Source organism: Oncorhynchus mykiss, chromosome 31, assembly GCF_013265735.2.
Source record: "Oncorhynchus mykiss isolate Arlee chromosome 31, USDA_OmykA_1.1, whole genome shotgun sequence".
Classification (NCBI taxonomy): Eukaryota; Metazoa; Chordata; class Actinopteri; order Salmoniformes; family Salmonidae; genus Oncorhynchus; species Oncorhynchus mykiss.
The window spans coordinates 29,107,737-29,124,007 of NC_050571.1; the positions used below are offsets into that span (position 1 = coordinate 29,107,737).

At 43.3% G+C, this 16,271-nt stretch overlaps 2 long non-coding RNA genes across 4 annotated transcripts in view; one reads left to right on the top strand and one right to left on the bottom strand.

Moving 5' to 3' along the window:
• The first annotated feature begins 307 nt into the window (after window positions 1-307).
• Window positions 308-5,055, top strand: LOC118946044. The gene is made up of 2 exons (XR_005041173.1): window positions 308-3,308; window positions 3,876-5,055. It is a non-coding gene; the product is annotated as an uncharacterized LOC118946044 (long non-coding RNA).
• Window positions 3,604-16,271, bottom strand: part of LOC110504948 — a 34,652-nt gene continuing 21,984 nt past the window's right edge. Inside the window, exons 3-5 of one of the 3 annotated variants that reach the window (XR_002470660.2) lie at window positions 14,854-14,947; window positions 6,540-6,661; window positions 3,604-4,176 (exon numbers count right to left, since the gene is read on the bottom strand). This is a non-coding gene — a long non-coding RNA (uncharacterized LOC110504948). The remainder of the gene's footprint in view (window positions 4,177-6,539; window positions 6,662-14,853; window positions 14,948-16,271) is intronic. The other 2 variants (XR_002470662.2, XR_002470661.2) reach the window with 2 other exon arrangements.

Genomic DNA, 16,271 nt, shown 5'->3' on the forward strand with positions numbered 1-16,271 from the left:
TTCTCCCCAATTTTGTGGTATCCAATTGTTTTAGTAGCTACTATCTTGTCTCATCGCTACAACTCCCGTACGGGCTCGGGAGAGACGAAGGTTGAAAGTCATGCGTCCTCCGATACACAACGCAACCAAGCCGCACTGCTTCTTTACACAGCGCGCATCCAACCCGGAAGCCAGCCGCACCAATGTGTCGGAGGAAACACCGTGCACCTGGCAACCTTGGTTGGGCGCACTGCGCCCGGCCACAGGAGTCGCTGGTGCGCGATGAGACAAGGACATCCCTACCTGCCAAACCCTCGCTAACCCGGACGACGCTAGGCCAAAAAACACGTTTTAATGACTCCAACCTAAGTGTATGTAAACTTCCGACTTCAACTATAGGTCTATGCATCACCAGCTACACCAGCATATCTGTTGTTTATACAGCCGTGGCCCAGGTCTCCTGCACCAGTAAGAGCTAAATATCTGGGTCTCTCCTGCACCAGTAAGAGCTAAATATCTGGGTCTCTCCTGCACCAGTTAGCACTAAATATCTGGGTCTCTCCTGCACCAGTAAGTGCTACATTTCCGGGTCTCTCCTTCACTAGTAAGCTCTACAGATCCAGGTCTGTCTTACACCAGTAAGCACTAAATATCATATGTCTCTCTTACATGGGCAAGCGCTAAATATCTGGGTCTCTCCTACACCAGTAAGTGCTAAATATCCGGGTCTCTCCTGCAGCAGTAAGTGCTAAATATCTGGGTCTCTTTTACACCAGTGCACACTAAATATCCTCAATCACAAAGGCTTTGAAGAGCCTATGAGGTTGGTTTTAAATGATGGTCTGCACCTACGCCACCCTTTCGCTCTCCACTCGCACAAATCCATTTGCCGTGCACACAATACATTTCAAATCAAAGCAGCGTCACCATAACATGCCTTAGGAGACATTAAGCTATACTATGTTACTTTAATGTATGATAGCATGGCCCCCGTATGCTTTTGATGTGCTGACTGTTTTAATACTTTATTCATAATAATACACTGGCTGCTTCTACTGTTCCGTTCCTCCTTCCATCCCTCCACCCCTCCCTGGGTCTTGTCACTGGGTTGGACTGTCGGTGTGCTTGTGATTAAAGACAATGATATGGACCCGGAGATGAAGAGTGCCAGGATAACCTATCAGAGAGCACTGGGTGTAAAGGTACTACTCTCCTATTGGCTGCTGTTGGAATCAGACACATCTTCATTTTTCTTCCATCCAGCCTGCTTTCACATCCAAGCCCCAGGGAAGTGTCAGAATTGTAGTCCATGTCTTTTGTGTGTGTGTGTATGTGCACGTTCATTTCCCTGTGTGCGTGAGTGTGTGCACGTGTGTGTGTGTGTGCACGTGTGTGTGTGTGGGCACTTTAGTGTGTGTGTGTGAGTGGAGTGTGCAGGTGTGTATGTGTGCGGTAAACATCTTATAGACAGTGCTTAGATACTGAGAACACTAACCCTCCTCCAAGCCTGGCCCAGACACAGACACAGTGTTGGGAATGTTGGGCAGATTTCAAGGTAATGTCTTCTTCCAGCTACTTCAGCAGGACATCATCTCATTATGAATGAAAGAGACTAGCTACATCACAGTAAGCTTTATGCATGGATTTATAATGGTGCTCACATTTGTAACAATGATTTCTCACTGGCTTGCTCTAACTCTTATTTATTCCAGTCATGCATTTTATACAACACTCGAGTGAAATTCAGATTTAACACCACACCAAAATAATACACTCAATGATCACACTTTAAAAAACGTGTTTGTTTTTTCCTCTTATTCATGTAGCGGCTGATGTTGTTATTACACCCCTGACAATGGTGAGGAATTCTGCTCTGTCTGTGTCTCCTGTTTTAATCTGGTTGGGTACCTAACACGGCTGTCAGTCACCACCACTCAACATTCATTTTTCAGTGTGTTACCTTGCATTACTTTCTGTTATATTCAGCAATCACCCCATTTAAATTAGAAACGTTTCCAATCAAAGAATCCATGCATCGACACTAGTTAAAAATACATATTTTAGGGCCTCCCGAGTGGCGCAGTGGTCTAAGGCACTGCATCGCAGTGCTAGCTGTGCCACTAGAGATTCTGGGTTCGAGTTCAGGCAATGTTGTGACTGGGAGACCCATGGGGCACACAATTGGCCCCGCGTCGTCCAGGTTATCAGGAGGGTTTGGCCGGAGGGGATATCCTTGTCCCATCGTGCACTAGCAACTCCTATGCGCAGTGCACGTTGTCACAGTCACCAGGTGTATGGTGTTTCCTCCAACACATTGGTGAGGCTGGCTTCCGGGTTAAGTGGGCATTGTGTCAAAGAAGCAGTGCGGCTTGGTTGGGTTGTGTTTTGGAGGATGCATGGCTCTCGACCTTCACCTCTCCCGAGTCCGTACTGGAGTTGCAGCGATGAGACAAGACTGTAACTACCAATTAGATAACATGAAAAATTGTGGAGAAATGGGGTAAAAATATAAATATATATATATGTATATATTTACCCTATTGCTGCCAATGTAAGGTCTCGATTCAATCCGTTTCGCCGAAGTTCAGCGTTATATCGCACTTACAATGTGAAGGTAATTTCCAATTGAGCTGACATATGCAAAGTTTACTGTGAATGCAGTCTCCACAAGCGCGGGAACATTGCATTTAAACTTAAATCACGCTATAGCTCTCAACTTCGGCGATAAGGCTTGAATCAAGCCCTTAGTCCATCATCCGGTCAACAATGTCATAGTCAGTTAACACTGGGGCTCGGGCTAGCGGCGTGACTGGGACCAGTGTGGCCAGCTCATTCCAAGCTCCACAAGGGGCACCTGGCTCCCCTCCCTCCCTTGGCTGGATCAATGACTAGGGCCATCCCAGCCCAGAGACCAGGGGTCAGCATCAAAAGCCCCCTGCCCACATCCCTGCCACCTGGTGCTCTCTTTCGGACGAGGGGGTACACTTCCACCCCTCCACCCTCTCTGAACAGGCCAGTCTGTGTGGACATGGAGCCCGAACAGGGCCGTCGTGTGATCTCCCGTGCCCCCCTCCCCAGCCACCCCCCACAGGGAGAGGGTGAGGGGTCAACCCCATCAGACCACCACACGACTCACAGAGCCATTTGATGAGGGGATCTGTTTATGATTCCATTATGCCAGTTGAATCCTGATCCTGAGCGCTCCTCAACGTGGCAGTGATTGAGTGGTTGTTTGGAATGTGTTTGTGTCATCTGTGGTCAAAACCTTCATGTTGGAAAATGTTTGTTTTCAGGGATTGGTGGATGTGAAGTGGACCTGGTCATTGAAGGTTGGTAGCTGGCTGTTTTCCTCACTTCATTACTGGTTCAAATGAACACATCAACAACATACTGTTATTTATGATACCGTTTATTGGGTCGTCACTAAACGGAAGGGCAGATATGACACCATATTAACAGTTGTGATAATGAATCTGACATGTTTCTGCCATAACAAAATGCATGAGTTGGAATCACAACAGACTTTTGTTTTCACTAACTCATGCAGGATAATGTACGGTGTGCCACTACCACACAGTTCTACCCAGGTACACCACAAGAAAATATTCAGCCATTCTTGAAGGACAATGGAAGTTAAATACGTATGGGTCATTGTTATTAAAAGAAACACATTTTTGACATTGATGCCTTCATCACAGTGTTAGACTTTACTGACTGACTTTACTGACTCTTGGAAGTGTTTTATGGTCATTAAACTTTGATACAACACGAAGACTCAGTTTCTCTGTCACAGATACTGTATATCGTACAGGATGTCAGTACATCAACTCCATGAATACATATTCATTTGTTTATTGAGCTCTTCTTCCATTTCTTCCCTCCATTCTTTCCTCCAGTGCGTTAGCAGATCCCTAGTCTTGTGAACAAGGGATGAAAAGGAGAGAAAAAAAGGTCTGATGAGTTTGGCAAAGGGAGGACGGAGGGGGAGACAGATGGCATGAAGTCTGCATGGCTCTGGCCTGGCGCTGAAATCCTCCTCTCTCACATTCCAACAAATCCTAGCAGGAGGCTGGGGAGTCTGCCACGCCACTCTGTGGGTCCACAGGGTTCTCTCTGCATCTCTCTCCTCGCTCCCCTGCACCCCCCGTAAGTCCCTGACCAAGGGTGTCAGCCCCCCCCAACACCATATAACCACACCTATAAATATATTAAAAGGCTACTTCAGGATTTTGCCAGAGGCCCTTTATCTACTTGCCCAGAGTCAGAAGAATTAGTGGATACCATTTTTATGTCTCTGTGTCCAGTATGAAGGACTTTCAAGGTAGTTTCGTGAGCCAATGTTACCTAGCGTTAGCGCAATGACTGGAAGTCTATGGTTATCTGCTAGCATAAAGTATCCCTTTAAGATGTGTACAGTATGATGGGATTTGTGAGTTTACTGGCCTGCTAGATAAGAGACACAGGAGGGTGGGAGATGGAGACTGAGGCGCTGATTGTTAGTATGGAATTGGGCAGAATCGGGCCAGGTGTGTGGGATAGAATTGGGAGTGGACCTATCCCTCCACTTGTGTCAGATCTCATTGAGTAAACATAGGACCAAAGACTGTAATCCATTTATATGTGAGGAAGAAAACAAAGGAGCTTTTCAATTAGTCTTGTCATCCCCAGCTCCCGATAAGGAGGAAACGCTAGCAAGTTGAGCCTGTCATAGGCCAGACATGCCCCGCTCAGATTGCCTCGTATCCTCCTCAGTCGGTCCGTCAGCGGGCCTAAGTGTAACTGCATAGTAATCACACACAGACAGTATGCCCTACCGCTGGCCCCGCAGTGACCGCATGACATCTTTATGCATTTCCAATTTTAGGAATGTGCATTGAGGAGCACCATATAAAAGCACATCAGCAATATGATAATCATGTTTATAATGTCATTTTCGGACTGTACTCTGTGCACTTTCAAGCTTTCTCTCTCTCTCTCTCTCTCTCTCTCTCTCTCTCTCTCTGCACTTTTCCTTCTGCTTGTCCTAATGAGTGGCTCTTATGAGAATAGAGCATACTTTGAAAAGGTCACAGGAGGTTTGAGGATCACATTGCTGTTAATGATAATGAAAATAAAAAGAGCAAACCGTGCCAAATCTATCTCTGAGCTTTTGTCCCTCTCCATATGGAATGTGATTTACCTGCAGTTGGTCATATGAATTGCTTTGCATCATTGTAAGGAAGTGTGTATCTCATTACGATACAAAGGCTGTTATTCATTTGTTGTTCTATGCTAATGTGGGATGTGCCTCAGAGGCTACTATGATGAAAGGTACAGTAGTGAACCATCTGGCTCGTACAGAGGACCGTAAAGTGTTTTTTATTCGGCTGTACTCATAGGGGAATCCTTTCATGGACCCTTTTTGGTTCCAGATAGAACCGCTTTGGGGTTCCATGTACAATACCAGTCAAAAGTTTGGACACACCTACTCATTCAAGGGTTTTTCTTTATTTAATGCTTTTCCAACAGTCTTGAAGGAGTTCCCACATATGCTGAGCACTTGTTGGCTGCTATACCTTCACTCTGAGGTCCAACTCATCCCAAACCACAGAGGGTTCTACATGGAACCCAAAAGGGTTATACCTGGAACCAAAAAGGGTTATCCTATGAGGAAAACTGAAGAGAGTTTCAACGCAAAATTTCACTGCAGAATTGGCCATAAACTTGTCGTAAACATTTGGTTTTTCATAAGATTCTTAATTGCCGTATAGCCTACTGATAAAGCTGATTCACATTCAACCACAAAGCCATAATAGCCATTATTATAGATGAATCTGACATTCACAAGTGGATCTGCACTGACTTTCGCTCCCTACAGCATAGAGACAGAGACAGAGGGGTTGGCCGTCCTTCCTCAGTGGCAGGGCAGAGTGACATTACCATCCCCAGGCCCGCTGGCACAGATATCGCCCACAGGATGGGAGAGTGGCAGGGTCGATGGCCCCATGTTGGCTCCTGGCTCCGTCCAATTCTGTCGCCTTTGTCCCCCTTGCCCCCTCCACCCCCTCTCTCAGAAAGAAAAGGCAAGATGGTTTCCGCCAGTCTCTCAGTGCATTGATCAGAGGCCAGACCTCCATTAGCTAAAGGTCAGTTAAGGCCAGCGGATGGGGTCCTGGACGGGTCCTGTGTGCGTGTCCTTTGGGGGGACCCAGACCCACTCTCAGGCCCAGCCAGGGAACATGTCCTTGTCACCGGGTTCACAGTGCTCTGTGCCGTCCCTGCAGCTCCCCATGGCCATGGTAGTGGGAGGATGTCCCCCCTCCGCTCCCTGGGCTTGGTCGATGCATCCAGCAGGCTGCCCCTTTCTACATCTACCTCCATTCTGTTTGATCTCAGCCACATTATACTACACCATTGTCCCTCTCCAAAAATCAAAGACTCATTCGTTCTAATTTTCTCCCTCCAATAGAATGCCACAGTAAATGAGGTGCCTAGCTCCTACTACAGAGGATCACAGCGGCACAATTACATCAAATTGCCAGTCCAGACCCGTGGTTTCACATCACTGAATGGCAGTTTACCTTATAAGCCTGTGAATGAATGGGGGATAATTGTGGTGATAAACAGTGTGGAGGCTGAATCTGCCGTCGGGTGGGATCCATTTCCTGTGTTGTCAGGGGCACCAGTGATGGAGAGGGCTGAGCTACACACACAGAGAAAGGCAGATGAGATTATTTGCATACACACACACACACACACGCACACACACACACACACACACACACACACACACACACACACACACACACACACACACACACACACACACACACACACACACACACACACACACACACACACACACACACACACGCACACACACACACACACACACACAGATGATGATTGTCTATAGCTTCTGTCAGGTTGTGGGTTTTTTTCTCCAGCCATGGAGACCTCATCCTGGGAAATCGAGCAATTTCTGATTGAAAACAGTGGCGGTAATTAGAGCACTCACTATTTGTAACCACTTGGCATTACATTAGTATGCAAAGCTGGCAGTCAGCTAATCTGGGGGAAAACGTTTGTTTCCTTAATTGCCCTCTTAGGACAAAAGGAAAGGGAGGGGGGAGAGAATATAGTAGAATGTTAACTTGCTCCTGCTAGAAGGGAGCCTGGTGTGTTCAAGGGACGTGGCTCCCTCAACACAGGGGTCACACACACATAAACACATGGACACACATGCTTATAGATTGATAACCAGTGGTTTGGAATATGAACTATACAATGTGACAATGGGGTCATCTTCCTATCTTGCTCTTTGTATGAAGGCATATGAATCCACCTGGTCTGTGTCAGGCCAGTTGTTCCTGTCTATCCTATCTGCCTCCTCACCTTGGCTTCACTGACATTAGGACGACACTACCTCACATTGCCGAAAGGTTACCCCGTCTTCTCACGCTCATCATCTTCACCGGTCTTTCTCATTCTACCTATTCAGTGTTAGCTCTTTGTAAACAGGCTAAGAATATTACCCCTCTCTATTCTACTAATATTACCCCTCTCTACTCTACTAATATTACCCCTCTCTACTCTACTAATATTACCCCTCTCTACTCTACTAATATTACCCCTCTATACTTTACTAATATTACCCCTCTCTACTCTACTAAAATTACCCCTCTCTACTCTACTAATATTACCCCTCTCTACTCTACTAATATTACCCCTCTATACTTTACTAATATTACCCCTCTCTACTCTACTAATATTACCCCTCTCTACTCTACTAATATTACCCCTCTCTACTCTACCATTATTACCCCTTTCCACTCTACTAATATTACCCCTCTCTACTCTACTAATATTACCCCTCGCTACTCTACTAATAGTACCCCTCTCTACTTTACTAATATTACCCCTCTCTACTCTACTAATATTACCCCTCTCTACTCTACTAATATTACCCCTCTCTACTCTACTAATATTACCCCTCTCTACTCTACTAATATTACCCCTCGCTACTCTACTAATATTACCCCTCGCTACTCTACTAATATTACCCCTCTCTACTCTACTAATATTACCCCTCTCTACTCTACTAATATTACCCCTCTCTACTCTACTAATATTACCCCTCTCTACTCTACTAATATTACCCCTCTCTACTCTACTAATATTACCCCTCTCTACTCTACTAATATTACCCCTCTCTACTCTACTAATATTACCCCTCTCTACTCTACTAATAGTACCCCTCTCTACTTTACTAATATTACCCCTCTCTACTCTACTAATATTACCCCTCTCTACTCTACTAATATTACCCCTCTCTACTCAACTAATATTACCCCTCTCTACTCTACTAATATTACCCCTCTCTACTCTACTAATATTACCCCTCTCTACTCTACTAATATTACCCCTCTCTACTCTACTAATATTACCCCTCTCTACTCTACTAATATTACCCCTCTCTACTCTACTAATATTACCCCTCTCTACTCTACTAATATTACCCCTCTCTACTCTACTAATATTACCCCTCTCTATTCTACTAATATTACCCCTCTCTACTCTACTAATATTACCCCTCTCTACTCTACTAATATTACCCCTCTCTACTCTACTAATATTACCCCTCTCTACTCTACTAATATTACCCCTCTATACTTTACTAATATTACCCCTCTCTACTTTACTCATATTACCCCTCTCTACTCTACTAATATTACCCCTCTCTACTCTACAAATATTACCCCTCTCTACTAATATTACCCCTCTCTACTCTACTAATATTACCCCTCTCTACTCTACTAATATTACCCCTCTATACTTTACTAATATTACCCCTCTATACTTTACTAATATTACCCCTCTCTACTCTACTAATATTAGCCCTCTATACTTTACTAATATTACCCCTCTCTACTCTACTAATATTACCCCTCTCTACTTTACTCATATTACCCCTCTCTAATCTACTAATATTACCCCTCTCTACTCTACTAATATTACCCCTCTCTACTTTACTAATATTACCCCTCTATACTTTACTAATATTACCACTCTCTACTCTACTAATATTAACCCTCTCTACTCTACTCATATTACCCCTCTCTACCTTACTAATATTACCCCTCTCTACTCTACTAATATTACCCCTCTCTACTCTACTAATATTACCCCTCTCTACTCTACTAATATTACCCCTCTCTACTTTACTCATATTACCCCTATCTACTCTAATAATATTACCCCTCTCTACTCTACTAATATTACCCCTCTTTACTCTACTAATATTACCCTTCTCTACTCTACTAATATTACCCCTCTATACTTTACTAATATTACCCCTCTCTACTCTACTAATATTACCCCTCTCTACTCTACTAATATTACCCCTCTATACTTTACTAATATTACCCCTCTCTACTCTACTAATATTACCCCTCTCTACTCTACTAATATTACCCCTCTCTACTCTACTAATATTGCCCCTCTGTTCTCTACTAATATTACCCCTCTTTACTCTACTAATATTACCCTTCTCTACTCTACTAATATTACCCCTCTATACTTTACTAATATTACCCCTCTCTACTCTACTAATATTACCCCTCTTTACTCTACTAATATTACCCTTCTCTACTCTACTAATATTACCCCTCTATACTTTACTAATATTACCCCTCTCTACTCTACTAATATTACCCCTCTCTACTCTACTAATATTACCCCTCTATACTTTACTAATATTACCCCTCTCTACTCTACTAATATTACCCCTCTCTACTCTACTAATATTACCCCTCTCTACTCTACTAATATTGCCCCTCTGTTCTCTACTAATATTACCCCTCTCTACTTTACTAATATTACCCCTCTCTACTCTACTAATATTACCCCTCTCTACTCTACCAATATTACCCCTCTCTACTCTACTAATATTACCCCTCTCTACTCTACCATTATTACCCCTCTCTACTCTACTAATATTACCCCTCTCTACTCTACTAATATTACCCCTCTCTACTCTACTAATATTGCCCCTCTCTTCTCTACTAATATTACCCCTCTCTACTTTACTAATATTGCCCCTCTCAATGTCTTTAATAGGTTATTATAGTCCCACTTTAATGACTTCCTCCCTGCAGGCACCTTTGGCTTTAAATTGGTCCTGTGTTAATGGATCTAAATATGTATAGAATTACTGTGTAAGAAGTTTGTAAGTTCAAGCAGTTATGAACTACTTGACACTTTAAATATAACATTTTTGCACGTAGGGATTTTGCAATGGTAAGTACTATGCTGAAGCCTACAATCCCCTGTCTGATACAATGTCATTTTATTTTATTCCTCCCCTGTAGGATGACGCAAGTGTTGCTGTCAGAGGAGTCCTGCTCTACAATCCCTACTTTATATAAGATGTGTCTCTACTCTCATCCCAATCATAATGCTATCGTCGCGGCCTCCCGGGTGGCACAGTGGTCTAAGCTGTGCCACCAGAGATTCTGGGTTTGAGTCCAGGCTCTGTCGCTGCCGGGAGGCCCATGGGGAGGCCCATGGGGCACAATTGGCCTAGCGTCGTCCCTGTTAGGGAGGGTTTGGCCGGCAGGGATGTCCTTGTCCCATTGTGCACTAGCGACTCATGTGGCAGGCCTGGGCGCAGTGAACGCTGATCAGGTCGCCAGGTGTATGGTGTTTCCTCCGACACATTGGTGCGGCTGGCTTCCGGGTTGGATGGGCAGTGCGGCTTGGTTGGGTTGTGTTTTGGAGGACGCGTGGCTCTCGACCTTCGCCTCTCCCTAGTCCGTACGGGAGTTGCAGCGATGAGACAAGACTGTAACTACTACCAATTGTGGAGAAAAGGGGGTATTTAAAAAAAAAATGCTATGGTCTGCTCACTTTCCCTTCTGCTCCAACCTTTCTCTACTACAACCAGGGTCCTCCTTCTGCCCAGATTACCTTTAGAGTCTCTCTCTCTCACCTTTATAAGGTACATCCACCTGTACACTGTATTCTTGTTACATTCCACAGACTATAAAACCAAAAATGTCACTCAAACAGAAGGAGGAACTAACAAAGAGTCACTGACAACAACCAAAACGAAACAGGTGGGGTTTTAGGAGTGGTTCTGAAAGACACTCATGCGGGTGTCCACTGAAAGTTGACTGGCAACAAGAACTGGGACCTAAAAAACACCCACCATGAGCACCCACTAAGAGGCAAACAAAAGAGAAACCCACACCAAACTTAAAGACAGGAAGCAAACTAAAAAGTGGAGCAAAACAAAAACAGGGAAGAACAGATAAAATATTGTCTTTCTAGAAATCAAACAGGGAGAGCCAACTAAAGGTGTTGACCCTCCACAACTCTCAAGACAACTGGAGGATTGGGCCAGCCGCTCTTAAATATCACCTGTGCCAGCACAGATGGAAACCCCATTCCAACTAACGAGATGGACCAACCAGCACAGGTGGAACACATACTGACTAACGAGGTGCCACCAATTGGTGAACCCTATGTGCTAAAGTACTATTCGAGCTACAGTCCAATCTCAAAACATCAATGGAGGAAAAAAAACTGTAACAATTATCAACAGGGAAGTACACTGTATGCTCTACCATCTCCTCTGTAACAATCTCTCTCACCCATTGGTTGACCTGACATTGGTATTGGTATTCTAAACGATATCATAGCCACCATCGATAAAAGACAATACTGTGCAGCCATATTCATCGACCTGGCCAAGGCTTTCGACTCTGTCAATCATCACATTCTTATCGGCAGAGTCAACAGCCTTGGTTTCTCAAATAACTGCCTCGCCTGGTTCGCCAACTAATTCTCAGATAGAGTTCAGCAGTCTCTATGGAGGGTGCCACAGGGTTCAATTCTCGGGCATACTCTTTTCTCTGTATACATCAATGAAGTTGCTCTTGCTGCTGGTGATTCTCGGATACACCTCTACGCAGACGACACCATTCTGTATACTTCTGGCCCTTCTTTGGACACTGTGTTAACAAACCTCCAGACGAGATTCAATGCCATACAACAGTCCTTCCGTGGCCTACAACTGCTCTTCAATGCAAGCAAAACTAAGTGCATGCTCTTCAACCGATCGCTGCCCATACCCACCCTTCTAGCATCACTACTCTGGACGGTTCTGACTTAGAATATGTGGACAACTACAAATACCTAGGTGTCTGGTTAGACTGTAAACTCTCCTTCCAGACTCACACTAAGCATCTCCGATCCAAAATTAAATCTAGAATCAGCTTCCTATTTCACAACAAAGCATCCTTCACTAATGCTGCCAAACATACCCTCGTAAAACTGACTATCCTGCAGATCCTTGACTTTGGTGATGTCATTTACAAAATAGCCTCCAACACTCTACTCAGCAAATTGGATGTAGTCTATCACAGTGTCATCCGTTTTGTCACCAAAGCCCCATATACTACCCACCACTATGTTCTCGTTGGCTGGCACTCGCTTCATATTCGTCGCCAAACCCACTGGCTCCAGGTCATCTATAAGTCTCTGCTAGGTAAAGCCCCGCCTTATCTCAGCTCACTGGTCACCATAGCAGCACCCACCCATAGCACGTGTTCCAACAGGTATACAGTGCCTTGCGAAAGTATTCGGCCCCCTTGAACTTTGCGACCTTTTGCCACATTTCAGGCTTCAAACATAAGGATATAAAACTGTATTTTTTTGTGAAGAATCAACAACAAGTGGGACACAATCATGAAGTGGAACGACATTTATTGGATATTTCAAACTTTTTTAACAAATCAAAAACTGAAAAATTGGGCGTGCAAAAATATTCAGCCCCCTTAAGTTAATACTTTGTAGCGCCACCTTTTGCTGCGATTACAGCTGTAAGTCGCTTGGGGTATGTCTATCAGTTTTGCACATCGAGAGACTGAAATGTTTTCCCATTCCTCCTTGCAAAACAGCTTGAGCTCAGTGAGGTTGGATGGAGAGCATTTGTGAACAGCAGTTTTCAGTTCTTTCCACAGATTCTCGATTGGATTCAGGTCTGGACTTTGACTTGGCCATTCTAACACCTGGATATGTTTATTTTTGAACCATTCCATTGTGGATTTTGCTTTATGTTTTGGATCATTGTCTTGTTGGAAGACAAATCTCCGTCCCTGTCTCAGGTCTTTTGCAGACTCCATCAGGTTTTCTTCCAGAATGGTCCTGTATTTGGCTCCATCCATCTTCCCATCAATTTTAACCATCTTCCCTGTCCCTGCTGAAGAAAAGCAGGCCCAAACCATGATGCTGCCACCACCATGTTTGACAGTGGGGATGGTGTGTTCAGGGTGATGAGCTGTGTTGATTTTACGCCAAACATAACGTTTTGCATTGTTGCCAAAAAGTTCAATTTTGGTTTCATCTGACCAGAGCACCTTCTTCCACATGTTTGGTGTGTCTCCCAGGTGGCTTGTGGCAAACTTTAAACGACACTTTTTATGGATATCTTTAAGAAATTGCTTTCTTGCCACTCTTCCATAAAGGCCAAATTTGTGCAATATACGACTGATTGTTGTCCTATGGACAGAGTCTCCCACCTCAGCTGTAGATCTCTGCAGTTCATCCAGAGTGATCATGGGCCTCTTGGCTGCATCTCTGATCAGTCTTCTCCTTGTATGAGCTGAAAGTTTAGAGGGACGGCCAGGTCTTGGTAGATTTGCAGTGGTCTGATACTCCTTCCATTTCAATATTATCGCCTGCACAGTGCTCCTTGGGATGTTTAAAGCTTGGGAAATCTTTTTGTATCCAAATCCGGCTTTAAACTTCTTCACAACAGTATCTCGGACCTGCCTGGTGTGTTCCTTGTTCTTTATGATGCTCTCTGCGCTTTTAACGGACCTCTGAGACTATCACAGTGCAGGTGCATTTATACGGAGACTTGATTACACACAGGTGGATTGTATTTATCATCATTAGTCATTTAGGTCAACATTGGATCATTCAGAGATCCTCACTGAACTTCTGGAGAGAGTTTGCTGCACTGAAAGTAAAGGGGCTGAATAATTTTGCACGCCCAATTTTTCAGTTTTTGATTTGTTAAAAAAGTTTGAAATATCCAATAAATGTCGTTCCACTTCATGATTGTGTCCCACTTGTTGTTGATTCTTCACAAAAAAATACAGTTTTATATCTTTATGTTTGAAGCCTGAAATGTGGCAAAAGGTCGCAAAGTTCAAGGGGGCCGAATACTTTCGCAAGGCACTGTATTTCACTGGTCATCACCAAAGCCATTCCTCCTTTGGCCGACTTTCCTTCCAGGTCTCTGCTGCCAATGACCGGAACAAATTGCAAAAATCACTGAAGCTGGAGACTCATATCTCCCTCACTAACTTTACGCATCAGCTGTCAGAGCAGCTTACCGATCATTGCACCTGCACATAGCCCATCTGTAAATAGCCCATCCAACTACCTCATCCCCATTATTTATTTTTTTGCTCCTTTACACCCCAGTATCTCTACTTGCACATTCATCTTCTGCACATCCATCACTCCAGTGTTTAATTGCTAAGTTGTAATTATTTCGCCACTATGGCCTATTTATTGCCTTATCTCCCTTATCTTACTACGTTTGCACATACTGTATATAGACTTTTCTATTGTGTTATTGACTGTACGTTTCTTTATCCCATCTGTGTTGTTGTATGTGTTGCACTGCTTTTCTCTATCTTGGCCAGGTCGCAGTTGTAAATGAGAACTTGTTCTCAACTAGCCTACCTGGTTAAATAAAAAATAAAAAATACAAATGGATTGATTTTCTCTTCTATTTTATTATGCACTTTTCTTTTGCCCAGTACCACCATGACATATGATGTGAATTTGACAAGAAAAATGTTGACAATCTTTATATACCTTTAATATGGATGGAGAATGACTTTCTGTGGTTGCAGGGCTGGAGAATCCACAGCCTGGCAAACTTCATGGTCAGATGTTCCGTTGGCTCGTCCTGCACACAAAGTCAAATACAGCCCAATTAACACCGTCTGCAGCCTGGACTAGACAAAACAAAGACAGGATCATACAAGTACATCAGGTCACACTTTCAAAAGGAAAAAGTATTGATAGATGTTGCTCTTGGTGCATCTTTTCTGGGTTTTGTGGTGTATTTACATTTTCAAATATGGTAAATTGATCTTGGCAGTGAGTTGTATGAGTGAACCCCCAATGATGAACATGAGTCCATCCAGGATCCATTTTAGACGATTCATTACGATTCACTGCACCATACATCACGGCAAAACACGTGTCTTGTTATTCAAATAGCAGCTAAAATATACCATTGTCCTTAATTTGAGCAGTTTTGATGGTTTTATGACTGCAGCTGATTTAAATACATTGTTTTCAAGTTCAAGCTATGCCTGCATGGGGTCTGCTGACTGGAAGACTAACAGACACAGAGACTAAATAAAGGAATTACTCATAATAGGCTACTTTGTAAAATATGACGATATGCATCAACATAATTTAATTAATTGAAAATATTTCATGAATATCAACACTGTGTTATGTTGGTCACCATATCAATGCATTCTGGTTTACGATTATACTATAGATCAATTTATAGATCAATATATTTTTACAAATCAGACCATAACAAAACACACATTTAATCATAAAGGAGGGGTACCACATTATTACAGTTGGATTGACAGGTAAGAGAGAGGTTTACAAAGAAGTACCTTTTTTTAGCAACAGGCCTACATTTTAACATTATATGGCCTTCAAATTGCGACAGTCATGATCGGATTCGTTTTGCGCATTGGATTCCTGCATCGAACAACATGGCTGATAAATGACTTGGAAAATGAGCACAAAAAATGATTATTTTTGTAAAATCAATTCAAATTCGTTAAATATAAAGAACCATGGGCTGTCTTCTTTGCGCAGATCAACTTTTGCACACCTGAAGTCAAGTTCTCAATACATCACAGGTGCGCAGGAGAGGGAAAAAACTGATTTAATGTGTAATTCGTTCCCATAGCCCGCAAAACAAACACCACATGCAATGTTTCTGTCAACTTTCGTCAAGGCAAGACTTTCTTCTGTAAAACTATTCCATTAACTTACAGCAAATTGTTTTCTACCTTTTCTATATTTTAATTTACCTATTCACGCTTCGATAACAATTTCAACCCACTATCCAAATTCAGACGATTTCACAATGAGACCTTTAGGATATTGCCTTTTGGCTTTCAAATAGCCTTATTTCGATAAAAGTTACATTTTTTTACAGGGTCGTTTGTATTTTGACTTGACAAAAGGGGTGAACC